The following is an 18,726-nucleotide window of genomic DNA, read 5'->3' as shown; positions in this document are numbered from 1 at the left end:
GGAGAAGGGGTTCATAAAACAAAAAACAAAAAAAAAAAAAGGAAAGGATCCCTGAGCTACACAATTTCTGAGATTCATGCTGGTTTTAAATATGTGATTCTGAGATCACTTTAAGCTGATTTCCCTAAGAATTCAGTCAGTATTGACCATGCTTTGTCCATACACAGCAAACATCTGATGTGAATGTCTTCCTCCTACACCTGCTCAATTTTCTGTATTTCCCTTGAAGTGATGGAATAACAATGCTGCTCTGTCTGACCAGTGCAGGGAACCAATTGAACTCTGAAGCCCAGTTGGAGCTGAACCTCAGGACCTTTTGAAATAGGATTTTCTCTAGTGTTTTAGCAAAGATATTAACTACATGTGCAACAAAAGGAAGAGATGTCAGCATGAATACAAACAAGGAGAAAACAAGCCAAGAAAAAAAAAACCCAGAACAAAATATAAATGAGAAATTTCACAAAGGGAGCCTCTTCGGTCCAGTGGATCATGTTAGATTCATACTGTTAGAGGTTAGGTCCTTTCAGTTATAGGAACTAAGACTAAAGTAAAATAATATCTTACCTTTATTCATGGAGACACATCACTGGCAAGCACATGTTGCCTTTGCTTATGGTGAGAGGTTGTCATTGAATCTGGAGCCTAATGTCTTCATAGGAACCTGTCTAACTTTGATGAAGACAGCATCTTTCTCCTTGTAACCCTCTGTTTACCATCAATCCATTTAACCTAGGAGAGCTTTTTTAATTAGAGGTGATCAAAAGAATTTAAAGGTGGTGGTGGATCCTTTAATGTGGACCCTGCTTTTTCCTGTGTTTTCCTTTCTGATTCATTACTTTGACACAAAACCCATAAACAACATTCTGGAGCATTTCTCTTTCTCCAAGCCTCCAATTCAAGAGGTCTGAAATGCTTTCCTGGAGTATATTTTAGGTTTACACAGAGAAGGGACCTTAGAGGCCACATAAGATGGTTAGATATAGATATATACACACATATATTATTTATACATGTAAGTATGTGTGTCTATGTGAAAACTGAGACTTAAAGGTAAAAAGAGTTAGAGTCAAACCTCCACTGTCATCTCTTGCCTCTTTAATCTTCACTCTCCCTTTTGGTTCCTTCTTTACTATTCCTAATCATTCCTGTCTTCCCCCCTCCTTTAAAAGCAACTCACTGTATATCCTTCTGTAGTTAATTCAGTTGTTTTTTCAGTCGTGTCTCATTCTTCACAACCCAATTTGGGACTTTCTTGGCAAAGATACCAGAGTGATTTGACATTCACTTCTCTAGTTCATTTTACAGATGAGGAAATTGAGGCAAACAAGGTTAAGGGACTTGCCCAGGGTCACATAGCTAGTAAGTATCTGAGGTCAGACTTGAGCTCAGGAACATGAGTCTTCCTGACTCTTATCTACTTCACTATGTGGTTGCCCTATATCCCTACCATATCCATTAGTCCTAATCTTATATCTTAACTTCCTTTCCCAGAAAAATGCTTTGGAAAAAAAAAATTACTCTCCAGTTCCTCTCTTCTCACTCTTTTAAACCCTCTGCAATCTGACTTTTGATTTGACATCTCATTTGAAACTGATGTTAACAGTGTTCTCTTAACTCTTATATTTAATGGCCTTTCTCCAGTCCCCCTCCTTAACCTCTCTTTGATGTTGTCAATCGCTCCCTGGATCCTCTCTCCTCTCTAGATGATCAGGACACCCTCTCTCTCTTTTTCTACACCATCACACATATGTCTTTCTCTCCAGTCATGTAGCCCCACTCCTAGTACATATCCTCATTACCTCTCACATGGACTATAGCAATGGCCTCCTCATGGGTCTCCCTGCATTACATATCTCCCCACTTCAGTCTAGCTTTCATGAACCTCCCTGGTCTGGAGTACCAGTCTGATCACATGATTTCCTTCTACTCAATAAACTTCTCTGGTGCCCTTTTAACTCTAGAATCAAATAAAAATACCAGTATGGGGCATTTAAAGCTCTTTGCAATCACTTTTCTAGTCCTCTTACATATTACTTCCTTCTGCACTTCTATGGTTCAGTCATACTGGCCTAATTACTGTTCCTACAAAAGATACGCCAAATCCCACATCCATATATCCATTTCAACTGCTTTTTCCCAATATCAGGAAAGCTTCTCTTTTTAAAAAATTTGCTGACTTACTTTAAGGGGGGAAAAAAACATATCACAAAATGAGATAGCATCTATTTGACTCTTACATGACTCTTACAACTGCTTTTTCCCAATATCAGGAAAGCTCTTTTTAAAAAAATTTGCTGACTTACTTTAAGGCAAAAAAAACCCATATCACAAAATGAGATAGCATCTATTTGACTCTTACATGGGGAAAAACATAAAATCTTCAGTCTTCCTGGTCATTAGGTTCCATTGTATTGATAAAGGTTTGTTGTCTACGGAATCACAATCTTGGATTTATTGGTTATTTTCTTTTATCCTCCTTATTTTCATGAGTTTGTATAAGAGTTAATAAAGAGGTAAAAAAGGAAACAATCCAGTTATTAAGTTAGCAGGGTCTAGTAAAGCAGAGTCTGGTGGCATCTCTAATAGAAAAAGAATTCTAGATAATGTCTTAGAGAGCAAAGGAAGCTTAAGATACTGTGAGTGAGAACAAGTATAGCCTGGAGGCTGCATAGGGATATTAGGATCTGCCTTTCCTATGGGAATTTAAGGGAAGTATGAAAAAACCTCAGAGCTGGGAGATGGGAGAATGGCCTAGGAACATGGAAAGAGAAGGGAACTTGGTCACATGTTGTATGAAGATCATCGAAGTGAGAGAATAGTAACTGGAAGGAGCATCATATCATATTAGCCGGAGTAGGGAGAGATCTTAAAGGTCATGTAGTACAATCCATTAATTTTACTGATGAGGAAACCAAGGCTCAGAGCTGTTAAATGATTCCTCAAAGGTCACAGTCAGTAAGAGGCAGTTAGAATTTGAACTCGTCAGTCACAGCTCCAGCTTCGGCATTCTTCCCATTGCATCACACTACTTAATTTTTTGAAGGGCAATTGGGGTTAAGTGACTTGCCCAAGGTCACACAGCTAGTTTTTGTGTTACATGTCTGCAGTCAGATTTGAACTCAGGTCTTCCTGATTCCAGGGCCAGTGCTCTATTCACTGTACCACCTAGCTGCTCCTGGAACTGAGCCTCAGTTTCTGGAAGTGTAAAATGGGTAAAATATCTTCAGTACTTCCTCAAGGGATGTTTTTAAGGATAAAATGAGCTAAGTACAAAATACTTAGTAAGGCCTAGCTATGTCAATATGGGCTCTTATGTTTAGTGTCTCATAGGAATCTTAAAACAACTCTGTGATATAGGTACTGCAGATATTATTATGCCCATTTTTCAGATCAGGAAACCAAAGATCAGAGATACTAAGTGATTTAACCAAGATCCTATTCCTCTGGAAGCACATAGGGGTGGCAGTGCATAGTACACTGGAGTCAGGAAGACTTGAGTTCAATCTGACGTCAAATACTTAGTATGTGCCCTTGATTAAATCTCTAATGGGACAATAATAGCAATTACCTCCCAGGGTGGTTGTGAGGATAAAATGAGACACTCTTTGTAAAATACTTGGCAAAACTTAAAATTCTATATGTGTAATGATGATGATGATGATGATGAAATTGATTATGATTGATTACAATTCCAGTGCCCAAGCTATCATCAGTGACCTCTCCCAAGCACCTGCTCATTCATACTATTGGATTAGATAACCACTAAGAATGAATCTTGGTATTTATTTTGGTTTATTATTTTTTATTTATTATTATATTATTATTATTTTAAATTAATTATTGGTATATATTCCAGAATCCCTGGAAAATCCCAAACTTTACAGCATCTGGTGGAAAAGAGGGAAACTCCCTCTCCTGGAGGACCAAGTGACACTATGAGGAAGTCCCTCCTACAACATCGATTTGTCCTGAGTCTTCGTTGCAACCTGTGCAAAGTTTACCATTGTGTTTTAATTAACATCTTGGTAAATTCTGGGTCCCAGCTGAGGTTATTTGAAATATTTATCTCTTTACCAATAATCTAGCAAGGAATAAATTGTTCACCAAGTTCTACTTGAACTATAGTAGAAAAATGTCACTCTGGCCCCAGGGATAGGGCACCGCACCTCATTAAGAGAGCTAAGGTTTGTTTTGGTTGCTCAAGACAGCACTGAGATCCTCTTTCTTCAGAACAGATATTTAAAACCTAACTAGATATTTAAAACCTAACTAGAACCTGCTGTGCCAACAGCAAAGGAGACAAAATTTGCTATTCCTGGAAAATGGAGTGTCATCAGCAAAGTACAAGAGAATAGTCTGGCTTTTCAGATCACCATTGAAAGAGTAGACTCAAGCTGAAGAAAAAAGACTCATTATAAAAACCAATATCCCTTTGGTGATGCTTCTGTATTTTCATATCAGTGGACTACAATATTTGATTAAATGTTTTCATTCTGTCCTCTAGTGATTTCTTTCATTCTCAATTAAAACTGGCAGTAGGGTGGTAATAATTGTAGCATCTGTTCACAACTTTCACCTCCTGGTGGGCATTGGAAGAGTGGATAAAGTTTAAGCAGTAGCAAGGGTTGATATATGAGTGACACAGTCTGGTACAATGGAAAGAATGTTCAATTTGGCATCAGAAGGCATGGATCTGAATACCAATTCTATCACTTAAAATATATGTAATGTTGGGTAAGTGACTTTTGGGCCTCATTTTCCTTATCTGTAAAATAAAGGCTGTATGTGTGTGTATGTATGTGTGTGTGTGTACTAGATCAGAAGTGTTAAACTCGGGGCCTATTGACAGACAAAATTCCTAAACCAAAATTAAACGTAATCAGGAAATGTTTAACAGAATAAATAAAAATGCAAATGTGACAGAGAGCATCCTATTTTTTTTTCTCTTTTCTAAGCTAACATGAGACTTAGTAGGGATCTATTTCTACTTTAGCTTGATACCAATGAACTAGGTGACATCTAAGATTTCTGTAAGTTCGAATTAGAGAAACCTATGATCAGGGTTTGCTTAAAATCCACGTGTTGGATTTTAAGACTGTCCTTGACCTCTTTTGATAACAAAAGAATTATCTTCCATCACACTTAACAACCCATTACTCCTCCAATACCCCAAATGTTCCATGATTTCATAAATGTGGGTGCTCTATCTCTCTTGATATGGATTGCAACCCAATAACCACTAGCCATGAGGAAAGCTTCTTGTTGTTATCATTATGGAGTCATTTCAGTCATGTCTGACTCTTTGTGACCCCATTTAGGGTTTTTTCTTGGCAAAGATACTGGAGTGGTTTGCCATTTTTTTGTCTAGTTCATTTTACAGATTAGGAAACAGAGGCAAACAGGGTTAAGTGACTTACCCAAGTTCTTAAATCTTCCAGCATAGGGTCCACCCAATGAACTGGAGGCCTTTCTCTTAATAAAATGTCTTTCATTCTGCCCATAAAGGCTCTAGGCAGCAATGTGGTTGTTATTGTTCATCCTTTGTTTTCTAAGAGGACCAGTGGCATTACAGATGAAAATAATATCATTAAGGGAAGAAGAATCAGATTATATTTGTTAATAACTATTAATTCCTCCCAAGACATCCTAGTCTGTAATTGCTTGGCTATAATAGGGGCACAGCCTCATTTTGTCAACAGTAATTAAAAGTAGTGAGCAAAAGTTATTTATGCTAATAGCATGTAGATAGCAACTACTTGGAGACTTTTAAATACTTTAAGTGGGTGCTCGTTTGTTCTGAGAAGTAAGAAACCCTACACAAATTACACAGATTTGTGAATTGGTGAATGTGTCTAAGTGAAACTAAAATGTTAAGGATAATTCCATAAGAAAAGGGCCATAAAGCATAAATTTGGCTCTTATGCTCAGAGAAGCCTTATTAATATTCCCCTTCTTTCTTTAAAGACATTGGGGAAAGCAACAGACCAAAAGAGAGAGAGCAGTGGGGTCCAGTCACAATGCCTACAGTGACACGCTCAGTGATTTGGCGGAAGTCGTGCAAGTGTGCTCAGCCTCTGCTGCCTCATATGTGAGATATAAATGACAGTGGCCCTCAGTGGCAGTTGTGAGGAATAAATAATGTCATAGATGTGAAAGAACTATTTAAACTCTCCAGACTCATGTAGGATTTCTTAGCCCATTGTTCCTCATGAGACCAGAAGATGCTTATAGGAGTGTGTGTGTGTGTGAGTATGTGTGTGTCTATGACTATGTGTCTATCTGTGTATGACACACAAAGAAATAGAGACACAGACACACACACACAAAGGGACACAGAGAAACACAGTCTCAGAGAGAGAAAAAGAGAAAGAGACAGAGAGAATGAGCATTGCATTTAAATATAGACAATGACATTTTAATTCTTTAAGAATCTCTCATCTAGGGGTGGCTAGATGGTACAGTGAATAGAGCACAGGCCCTGGAGTCAGGAGGACCTGAGTTTAAATCCTGCCTCAGACACTTAACACAAAAACTAGCCCTGTGACCTTGGGCAAGTCACTTAACCCCAATTGCCCTCTAAAAACCAAAAAAATAAAATAAAAAAGAATCTCTCATCTATTTAGTACCTACTTTGGGTACGTATGTGTACCATTCCCAGCTTGACTATAAGCTACTTGAGAGTAGGGATTTGTCTTTCTATCCACTGTGCCTTCCACATCGTAAACACTTAATAAATGATTGTTGCTTGATCTATGATTTCACTGGGCACAGGAAGAAGACTTCTTCCACCAACACAGATAATTTACTCCTCGAAGATTTATTCTTCAAGAGTTGTCATGCCTGAAAAAATTCATTTTTTTCATTTTTTCATTTTTCATTTTCATTCCAGGCAACCCGGTGATGAGTTTCTCTGAACTTAGCTAAGCTGGCCATCAGGACACAGACTCACTGGGACTTGCCTTGATGCTTTCCAAGATTTGTAGGAGTTTTCCAGCATTTAAATTTTATTAGCATAGTTTTAGAAAACCCAAGGTCACTTCTCAGCTACAATAGGACATCAGTAAATGACTTTGTTGGGGAGAAAAAAAGCTTCTGCGATATTTGTTTCAGGAAAAAACAATAGCAAAACAGTCCCCCTTCCTTAGATGTACTTTGTAGATTCAGAATGACACTGTGAAATCTATATTCAATTCAGAAAGAAATGGTATTTCAAAGACATTTCAAACAGCCCTAATTACTCATGAAGAGATTGAATTGACTTCTTTTTAACTAGAGGGATATGAGAGAAACCTAAAGGGAGATTTTGATGACTTTCATTGATGCCATTGATGATTTCATCACGGTTAGTCAGTTATTTCAGTTGTGGCCTATTTTTATGACCTCATTTGGGGTTTTCTTGGCCTGATTTAAGGTTTTATTGTCAAAGACACTGGAGTGATTTGTCATTTCCTTCTCCATCTCGTTTTACAAATAAGGAAATGGAGGTAAACAGGGGTAAATGACTTAACCAGGATCACATAGCTAGTAAGTGTCTGAGGCCAGATTTGAACTCAGGAAGTGGAGTCTTCCTGATTCCAGGTCCAGCACTGTGGTGCCACCTAGCTTCTCTGTCATTGATGATACCTGCTCCTAAAGGGAGAAAACCATATCCAAACAAATAACATAAATTTCAATCATGCATGTAGTCTTATTAAGTTCATGAAGAACAAGTGCTCCTCTGGTTTCTCCAGAATATGGCACCATGGACAAAAGAAGGGACTCTGAAATTCACTTTCAAGAATGGAAATAAAAATGAATTTTAATGACCTTTAAAAATTTCTATACCAGGTCTAGGGAAATATTGTGTTTGAGCACCAGGAAGAGCAGTATCCTATAGTGGAAAGTGCACTGTATTTGGAGTAGGAGAACACAGGGTAAAATTCTGACTTTGTAATTCACTAACTGGTTACTTGGGTAAATTAATTCCTTTGACTGGATGAATGTTTCCTCATCTGTAAAATGAGGAGGGTAGGATGAGATGTAGCCCTAAGTCTATTATCCTCAACATAATTTTAAAGTAGCTTATTTAGGGTCATAGATTTGGAGCTAGAAATGACCGAAATATTATTAAACGTTAACATCTTCATTTTATAGATAAAGAAAGTGGTTTCTGCTTTATAAGACACATAGGTTAAGTGACTAGCCCAAAGTCACAGCAGAGTGGAGATATGAACCCAGGAGATTTAACTCTGAGCCCTGCACCATTTCCACTATTTTTTGCTGGAGCCAGCTTCAAACTGGGTTGGGGAATGGGGTGAGGGGGGTATGACAAGTAGTCCTATGGCAAGAACTGTGGTATCAATCAATAAATGTTCAAAACTCGAAGTGGAAGGTCAATGGTCAGTTTTGAAGAGACTTGTGAACATTTCAATTTACATTAGAACAGTCCTCCATGCTCAGGCTAAGTTGGCCAGACTTTGCAGTTTCATTCAATTCCTCAGGCCTATATAGACTCAAACGCTAGCAGGAAAGGCATCATTCTTGAGGAAGATAAAGTGTCAGATAAAATTGAGTGAAGAGGGGTTTATTAAACACCACATCCCTGACTCTGCATTAGATGCTTGGGGAAGAACAAAAAAGAAAAGTCTCAGGAAAAACTATTCTTGTAGTCAAGAGCCTTATAATCTCACCAGGGAGACAAAACTAACATAAATGAAACAATTCACAAACAGGATAGTATATAATCAAATGCTGTTTTCAGTTGTGTGGTTTCTTGCTGCTAACAAGAGAAAGATACCCTGATGTGTCGTGAAGGAAATACCCAAAGGAGTAACTAATTGGTCCTGCAAGCTATTGCCTAGGGCCAAATCCACCAATTGGCTCTAATCAACAGAATCAAATTGGTGTATCTTGTATTTCCCAGTAAATCAAGTATGTGGGATTTGGGCGATGAGACTGCAGTGTCACAAAAAGCCCAGAGTCATCTATTTCAGCAGGTTCCCATGGAAGATATTGCTAGCCTAGGGCCATTTTGTCCAGCGTTGAGGACTTAACCACTACTCACCATGAGACTATTTTTATTTATCAACAAGCCAGGGTAAGTTGCTGCTAAATGTTTAAGGATACACTAGAAAGTATCCAGGGGAGGGCAACCAAATGGGAAAGGACTTCAAGGACAAGATAGACAAAGATAGCCTGATAGAGTGGGAATGGGCAGCTTGAAAAGGAGAAGATTGTGGCCACTTGACACTTCCCTTCACATATTTGAAGGGCCGTTAAGTGGAGAAAAAATCAGACGTGTGCTATTTGGCCCTAGGAGGGAGAACACATAGTAGATAAAGGAGATAAATTTTAGGTTTGATATTAGTAGAAGCATTCTAAAACATTAGAACTGTCGAAGAGGTGATGGTTGACTCCCAACCAATGGGCATCTTCAAGCAGATGTTGAAAATCCAATTATTGAATAATTTGTAATGAAGATCACTATTGGGTGTTGGTTGGGGCAAATGACATCTGAGTTTCCTTCCAATTTTCCAATATGATTTTGTGCTATAGGGAAATGGTATGATTCCCTGGTAGGATGCTTGCATAAAACCCTGTACTTCTCCCTTGTGATATCTCTCTTGGACTTTAATGATTCTGGAGGAAAGAACTTTCTGCATCTCTACCTCACCTTAATCCAATTCACTCAAGAGTCAAGACATCGTTCTTGTGATGTGATTGGTCTCCTTCAAGAATGAAGGAAAAACAATAACCACAGCAATTTGGCATGCCTTTATTAATTGGCATTAAGTATGAATTTGGGCATCTGCTTATAGATCAGAGTTTTAGACAGTGGCACAAATGAGAAGTATTTCCAGGATACTGGGAATCTGTGTGTGAGCAAGAAAGAGGAATACATCTATTTCTATCTGTGCCTGGATAGGAGTTTAGGAAAGTAGCCAGAAGCAAGGCTATTTAGTCTAGTCTTAAAATGTTGTTCTGAGGCACCCCAAATCTACTGCTTAAAAGAGAACAACCTCTCCATTAGATTGTATAGCAAAGAATTGGGAGATCAGTGTGGGGTGGGGAAACTGGATCAAGAGGAGCTTAAATTGGTAAAGAGGAGTGAATTCCAACCAGTTGGTTAGCATGGGCAGATTCTATAATAGAAATGAGCTGTGTGGACAATGTAAGAAAACCTGGATGGAGTTGTGAGCTTGTATTGGTGATATCTGTTAAATAAAATTGTATAGCTAAGGTCAGGTGGCATTGTAGAAAATTTAAATCTCAGGTTGAGGATAAACTTTATCCAAAAGTAAATGTGTTGGGACAGCTTGGTAGAACAGTGAATAGAGTGCTGTGCCTGAAGTAAGGATGACCTGAGTTCAAATCCAGCCCCAGATACTTTTCTAATCATGTGACATAATGTGTGTTTGCCTTAGTTTCCTAATCTATAAAATGGGGATAATAGTACCTATATACCAGGGTTTTTCTCAGGAACAAATGGGATGCTTACTGTAAAGTGCCTAGCACATAGTAAGTGTGATATAAATGTTAACTATTATTAAAAAAGTCTAGAGTAAGGGCCTGAAAGTAGAAGCAACATGGTCCAGTGGAAAATCAAAGGATATGGGTTCAAATCATGGCTGTGATACACAGTACTGTATACTTGTTGTTCAGTCATTTTTTAGTCATGTCTGTTCATGACTCCATCTTTTATTTTATTGTCATAGATACTGGAGTGTCTCACCATTTCCTTCTCCAGCTCACTTTACAAATGAAGAAACTGAGGCATACAAGGTTAAGTGACTTGTCCAGGGTCACATAACCAGTTAATGTCTGAGGACAGATTTGAGTTCAGGAAAATGGGTCTTCCTGACTCCAGGCCCACCACTCGCCTGTGTGCTTATATACCTTATTAACTGTCTTGGAGTCAGTCTCTTTACTTGGTAAGTGAGGGAATTACAGTGGATATTTTATCAGGTCTTTTTAGTTTAAGATATATAATCCTATGAGAGAGGCTAATACAACATTTAACAGTTTTATATGGTATTCATCAGTCACAATTATCAATTATGAGCAATAACTATTCAAAAACAACTTAATTGATTTTCCTTTAATCTCGTATTTCATAAAATGTGATGTAAATAAATATAAAAATTATTATCTGGATAATAAATGCAGATATTATCTGAACTGATACAACATGACTGTGATATCTACAACTTCATTTCAATTCAATAAACATTTATTAATAATTAGCTATTTGTAAAACTGCGTAACAGTCATTGCTCAAGAAATGCATAGTCTATGAGAAAATTACAACCTATGATTAGCGCACCAGTGATGGAAAGGAATGTCTTGCTTTTGTAGAAGATCTTGTATTTGTCCTTTACGCCTCCTAGAAAATAGCATAATATGAAAGAAAAAATACTGGAGTTAGATCTGCATTCAAATCTTGCCTCTGACAATTGCTAGAATTGTGACCTTGGGTAAGTAATTTCTCCTCAGGTCTCTCTCTTTTAAAAAAAAATTTTGTAAAATAAAGGGGTTGAACCAAATAGACTCTGAGTTTCCTTCCTGCTCTGGAGCTGGGCATCAAATATTTTCTCATATGGCCCTCCCTCTGCATTGTATAGAAAGGTAATGCCTGTTTTCTAACTGTATGGGTTAAAGCATCAATGTGTTTTGGCTCATTAACATGATAAGAAGGTAGCTGCTAATGCAGTGCATTGAGTGTTGGCATAAGTGTTAAGGACTCATGAGTTCAAGTGTAGTCCCAGAAACTTAATAGAAGCAGGTTAGCAGCTTAATCCTTTGGTGTTTCACTTTCCTCATCTGTAAAATGTGGTTAACAATAGCATCTACTTCCCAAAGTTGTAAGGATAAAAATGAGATCATATTTGTATAGCACTTTGTTAGCTTTGAAGAACGATAAATGCTATTTATTCTGACTATATCGTCCTCAGAACATGTTGGCGGTGTTTCTCCATAGCTGAGGTAGGAAGAGAGCAAGGTTACATTCCAGAGATTTGAATTCTGTCTATTAACTGAGCTACCTTGTGAAATTCATTTAATGTTATTGTAGTTCTATTTTCTTCATCTCTCAAATGGAGATTTGCAATTTCTACCTCATGGAGTTAATGTTGTGCTTAGATTAAAAAAATGAACAAGTTTGATCTTAGTTCTAACACAAAATATGAAAAATTAACTTAATGCTGCTAAGGCTCAGATACCTTATTTGAAAAGAGAACAATTATATCTGTAGTACCAACCTTGTGGGGAGCCTTGCTGTCCTGCAGCAGGGCCAAGAAAGGATCACCTACCCAGAGGTTGTGAGAGGGTGCATAAAAAGAGAGGGGACTCCCACAATGGTGGAACATAGAGAGCCAATTTTATTACCCTGTGGACAAGCTTTTATAGGATGATTCCTAATTGTTCCCCCGAGTACATTGTGCACTTCTTTGTTTCCAGGTTGTGGTGTAAACCACACTTATCTTGAGGACATAATCCTCACACCTGTGTGTTTGAGGTCCTTCCTGGGGGATGGTGAACCAATCCAGGACCGGTAGCAGGCTCTTCAGCTGAGAGGTCTTGTTCAGCCAATCAGGGTAAGAGTCCCACTGGCCTGTGGTCCTCTATACAACCTCATTGGATGTTATTTTTTTTTTTAAGCAATTGGGGTTAAGTAACTTGCTCAAGGTTACACGGCCAGGTGTTTCTGGGTGGGTGCTAAGTGTATGAGCCCGGGATTCGATCTCCAGGTCTTCTCCACACTGGAGCCAGTGCTCTTACTCGCTGTGCTACCTGGCCGCCCCCTCATCGGATATTTTGAGGTAATCAATTGTATAATAGATGTACAGCACATTGTGTACTTCAGAACGCTACATAAATCTCAGTTCTTGGTATTTGTTCTAAAGAGCAAATTAGATAAGGCACTGGGACAAAAAAATATGTCTTATCTGTAGGATTATACTGAACATTTCAGAATAAGTTGTTCCTGAGGCAAGTTAATTTCCTTTGTATTAAGTATGTTATTTCCCAATCTTTCCTTTACTTTTCTATTTTTTTAAAGCAATTGGGGTTAAGTAACTTGCTCAAGGTTACATGGCCAGTTATTTCTGGGTTGTGGTGCTAAGTATCTGAGCCCGGATTTGATCCCCAGGTTATCCCGACACTGGAGCCAGTGCTCTTTACTTGCTAAGCCACCTGGTCAACCCTCCTTTACTTTTCTATTGATGGTGATTCTGACTAGAATCGCTTGGGGCATGATTTCTCTTCCTAGACTTTGCAATGTTTATTATTTGACTTGGAAGCTTTGGAGCTTATAAACCATATTTCTCAGATAATTAAATCTCAAGTTCTCCTGTATTGCATGTTATGGAGCCTATCTCTTTGAAACTTTTCTTCTTGTTCCAGCAATATTAGGTAATTTCTTTTTATAATGTTTCATCGATATTAGGTAATTTCTTTTCATAATTCCCTGAAATATGATAGGCTTTTCATTCTCAATTTTTTTTCTGAGAGCATAATGATTTTTTATTATCTATTTCAACCCTGCTTTCCAGGTCAATTGTTTTTAAATTATATACATTTCAGATTTTAGTCTGTCTTTTCCTGACTTTTGATTTACTTCTAATAATTTTTGATCTATCATTTAATTTTTAATTTATCTATCTTCTGTTCCTTTATCAAGGGTGTGGACTTTTTTTGCTATGTTTCCTATTTTTTTGTCTTAAGACATTCATTCTTCTTTTGATTTTTCATTAAAAGTGCTAACATCGCTTTTTATCTATTTCCAACCACTTTAAGGGTTCTCACATTCTACTTTTTTTTTTTTTGGATTTCTAGTTAAAATTATTGAAGAATCAAACCAAGAAGAGATAATGAAGTTTGAAGTGCAGTTTCTCCCTCTCTCATTTCAATGGGCAGCTTAATTAGATGGTCTTTTGTTTCTCTTGCATTTTCAGATTTTTATTTGGGTAAGATCTGGATAATTCCCTTCTTGCACATCATTATAATAGCATTATTTGCATCTATGTGACATGATTAAACTACTTTTTACTAGTAGAGCTATTTTATTTTTGGCATTGCTTTAACTTTTAATATACATTGATGTTTTTTTTTTCTTGGCAATTAGTATTTTCTCAAATGAAAAACTTAACAGATAAATTACTTATTGGGTTTAATTAAAAATCAAGATCTTTCAAGGTTGAACACATTTTTCCTCCCTGAAAAATGTTTATATTCTTTTTATAGTAATGAGAAAAAGCTTTATTTTATAGAGGCAAGATATTTTGACCCAGAGTCTGTACTCAATAATACATTTGAATATTTATACTTGAGGATTTTCCTATACTTTCAGAAATTTGTAAGGAATATTAGCTTCTTGCAAATATAAATGAAACTCTGTATCAGATCAGCTCCAAGATATAAACTATTTTAGGATTACTTATGATACAGAAATAATTTGTTCAATTTGCAGAGCACCATCAATATGCCAAAGCACTTTTTTCTTCCTGGGGGAAGAAACGTTTCACATGAACAGTCACACCTAAACAGAGTTAATATTGTCCATCCTTTGCTCTAGACCCCCTACCACCTACTCTACACATTAGGTGCCAAATACCTTTTCAATCTTCTTTGTTTCCCAAGGGATATAAATTGTGACAGCACCCCAAGCTCCAGAATGTTGCCTCTTTTCCCCATCAGTCTGATTTTTTTGGTGTCTTCTTCCTTCAGGGTCTTACTATTTTTTTTAATTAAATTGGTTTGTTTATTTACTTTTAGTTTACAACATTCAGTTCCACAGTCTCTTGAGTTTCAAATTTTCTCCCCCTCCCTTTACCCCTCCCCAATCATGGTGGCATCCATTCGAATATAGAATCTACAAATGTCTTCACATTAATCATTAGTCAGATTGTAAAGGAAGCATTATAACTGATGGAATGATCAGTGGGAAAGAGGAAACAAAACAAAACAAGAAAAAGAAATAGAGCAAGTAGTTTGTTTCAATCTGCATTCAGACTCTGCATCTTTCTCTGAGTGTGGATGCCTCTTTCCATCATGAGTCTTTTGGAGTTGTCTTATAACCTCACATTGCTGAGAGGAGCCCAGTCTATTGAAGTTAGTCATCACACATATGTTGTGTCTGTAATTGTGTACAGATTTCACCTGGTTCTGCTCTTCTCACTCAGCATCAGCTTATATAAGTCTCTCCAGGTTATTATGTGGTACATCTGCTCCTCATTTCTTATAGCACAGTAATATTCCAATGCATTCATATACCACAATTTGTTTGGCCATTCCCCAATTGAAGGCCATCCCCTCGATTTCCAGTTCTTTGCCACAGGGTCTTATTATGTACTAAATAGTTAAACCCACAGTGAAACATTCAAGGTACTAAATATGTTACCCCTTCCTGGTATTATACTATATATATACTATATATAGTATATATACTATAACAGGTGGCTTTAACTTACAATAGAGAAATCAAATACAAAAAAAAGACTGAAAAGACCATGAAGAAATTATCTAAGTTGATCTTAGGCAAGGCACTGTACCTCCCTGAGGCCTTATTTTCTTCATCTATAAAATGGGTAGCAATAGCTCATCTAACTACCTTGTGAAGTTATTTTGAAGAAGTCTTAAAAACTATTTAAAAAGAAAGACTTAAAAAACTATTGAAAATGTTAAACAATTGTGAATAGCCTCATTGTTGTTGTCATTGTCATCCTGACATGGAATCTGTTCATCTGAAAGTCTTGAATTGTAGAAGAATTTCACTCGAATCTGACAAATTCCATTTTCCCCTCTTGAAACCTGCCATGTTCCATTGTGCATTCTGCAATACTTTTGTGGAACTGGAAAGGAAAAGTAAAATGAGTGGTTTGGGGATTCTTTAATCTCCTGGAAAAGGAGTTACTTTCAGAAAAAAAAAATCTGTTAAACGGGAAACATTTTGGTGTTAAACTTTAGGTAGGGCTAACTGAGGTCCCAGATCTGAAAGAAGGACCCAAAATGAAATTTTAGAAATAATTGTGTGTGTGTGTGTGTACACACATGTGTGCATGTGCATGCATTCATACATGGTCATAAGATAAGGTCAAAGAGGGAGATAATAGTAGAGAATAACACTTTATTTTCTACTAGTTTCACCAAGAATAATGCATGAGGAAAAAAAAAACTTCTGATATCTTACAAAGATTTTCTTTCTTTGTTATTTTATCACTGTTTGTATTCCTTGGAAAGGTAGTATAGGGTACTAGGGAGACATCAGATGAGACTTAGACTCAGCCCTTAGGTCAAACACTGCCAGTGATAAAAAGCTGACTATGTGACTATGGGCAAATCACTTACCTGTGTGTGTGCCCCTAAATAGCTATTACTTAAAATTGTCCAGAAGTCGCTGATCTTTGTCCATGGAGAGAGTAGCCATGTAGGACCCTGATGCAATTTTAAGTCCAAATGCTTCCATATATAGGTATATCTTTATAAATATTATATCTCTCTATCTAAGTATCTATCTATATGCACATAACATATGTATGATATAGATATTTACATATATGCATATAACATCCTACCTACATGTATATCATACATATTGGCAGCTAGGTGACCCACTGGATAGACTGCCAGGCCTATAGTCAAGAAGATCTGAGTTGAAATTTGGCCATAAACAATTACTAGCTGTGTGACCCTGAGCAAGTCACTTAACTTTGTTTGCCTCAGTTTCCTGATCTGTAAAATGAGCTGGAAAAGGAAATGGCAAGCAACTCCAGTATCTTTGCCAAGAACACCCCAAATGAGGTTATGAAGAGTTGACACAACTGAAACAACTTAATAACAATAACAACTATCTTATGTATATGTGTGTGTACAATAGACAACTTGTCCATAGGCACATAGCTAGTTTGTATCTCTGGAAGGATTTGAACTTAGGTCTTTCTGAATCCAAGTCTGATCTGATGCATGTCCACTATGTCTCTGTCTCCCTCTCATCACCAAAGGGAGTGTGGTGAGGGATAAAGGAAATGGTCTCGGAGGCTGAACCCAGTCTAGAGAGTAACAACACGTTCCATGAAAAATCCAAAGAGTACATCATTGAGTCGCTCCCAATAGCGGCAGAGTAGAGTCAGAGAAGGCATACAGTGCTACAAAGACATAAGATTTTTACCTACCTCAAGTGATCTATATAGGCCACTGCCTTCTTTTTCTATGCCTAAATCCAGATCTGGAATAAATTCTGAGTTCCCTAAAAAGAAAAGTATGTTCTCCAGTCTCACTGAAGTTCATAGTGAGTAGGTGACCCTAAAGTAGGTCCTGTAGAATCCTTTCAAGGGGGACAATCAGGGTTTTCCTTACACATCCAGACTTATCACACTACACTCCTTTTCGGTGGATAATTAATTACCCCTCTCCTGTGGAGTAACAAGAAGTTATGTGCCTTGGGGCGGCTAGGTGGCGCAGTGAGTAAAGTGCCAGTCCCAGAGTCAGGAGACCCTGAGTTCGGTTCTGGCCTCAGACACTTAACACCCACACAAAAAAAAACTAGCCAAACCTTGGGCAAGTTACTTAACCTCAAATGCCCTCCAAAAGGCAAAAAAAAAAAAAAGTTATGTGCCTTCCAGTGATAAAGACAGTGACTTCTCCTCTTTTCCAGAAATAGTGTGATATAATCTGAGGTTAGGATCAGTTTGTAGTTGCTGTTTGCTAACCCCTTCCTGTACCCTTGGATTTTGATTTTATATAATAGCAGCTTTAGCAGTCTTGCCAATGACTTGATTATAATAAAGCCATAGATGGAAGGGAACGTCCTCCAGAGACACAGGTGCATGTTGTTTCAGTGCCTCTGACCTTAGAGTGTCAATGAAACTCCAACCTGAGAGAAGGATTGCCTTCAATTTTCCTTGACAAATCAAATTAGATTTACATGATCTCTTGGTCTCTGACAAATTGTCTGATGGTCACAGCCTTTCTTCTTGTGCTTAAAATTCAGTTTTCCGTTGAGAATATCAGAGTAGTGCAGTTTATTTTCAAGTTATCAGGAATTTGGATTTCTACTAATGGAGTAGTCAATAGGTTGTGTTTGGTCCAGTGTGCATAAGGAGAGAAGGTGTCACCTTGGCTGACTTTTTATAGACAGCACTAAAACAATTGGAAAGGGCCATCTGACCTGTCACTTACATTCCAGTGAGTGACTGTACACAGGGGAATTATCCTGTCTGACCTTCCTCCTTTGCTTGGTCACTGCAGGAGCTCTGTGCCAAGCCAAACACTTCTGTATTCAAACAGGAACAAGCCGCCTTCCAGGAGTTAGGAACTGCCTGTGTCAGCTCTTACTCTCCTAAATAACTGGCTGAGAATTTCCCACTTTGCATTTTTTCCACCTTGACAGAAGGGTAGGGTCAATGCAGATGAGGGTAAATAGAAGCGGGTAGATTGTTGGAGCCAGAAATGACCATAGAAGCCATTTAGCCTAGTCCTCTTGTGGTACAGATGAGAGAGAAGAGTCAGTGGAGGGAAAAGTAGCTCATTCAAGGTCATAGAATGAATTAATGGCAAACTCAGCAAGAAAATCCAAGCCTCTTCGCTCATAGTCCAGGTTATTTCCAGTACAACATCCTTGTCATCGTTATCTTTAGCCAATCTGTCCCAGCCCAAACAAGTTTCTTGGTATCCTTTTGGGTACCTGGAATTCCCAAAGTACCCCATGTTTGGGTTAGTGTGCTTAGTGCAAATGCTAGATTTGAAAGTGAT

This window comes from Petaurus breviceps, unplaced genomic scaffold (assembly GCF_028583685.1).
Source record: "Petaurus breviceps papuanus isolate PSGF00001 unplaced genomic scaffold, PetGlider_PUasm1.0 188, whole genome shotgun sequence".
Taxonomy (NCBI): domain Eukaryota; kingdom Metazoa; phylum Chordata; class Mammalia; order Diprotodontia; family Petauridae; genus Petaurus; species Petaurus breviceps.
This window is presented reverse-complemented; position numbering follows the sequence as displayed.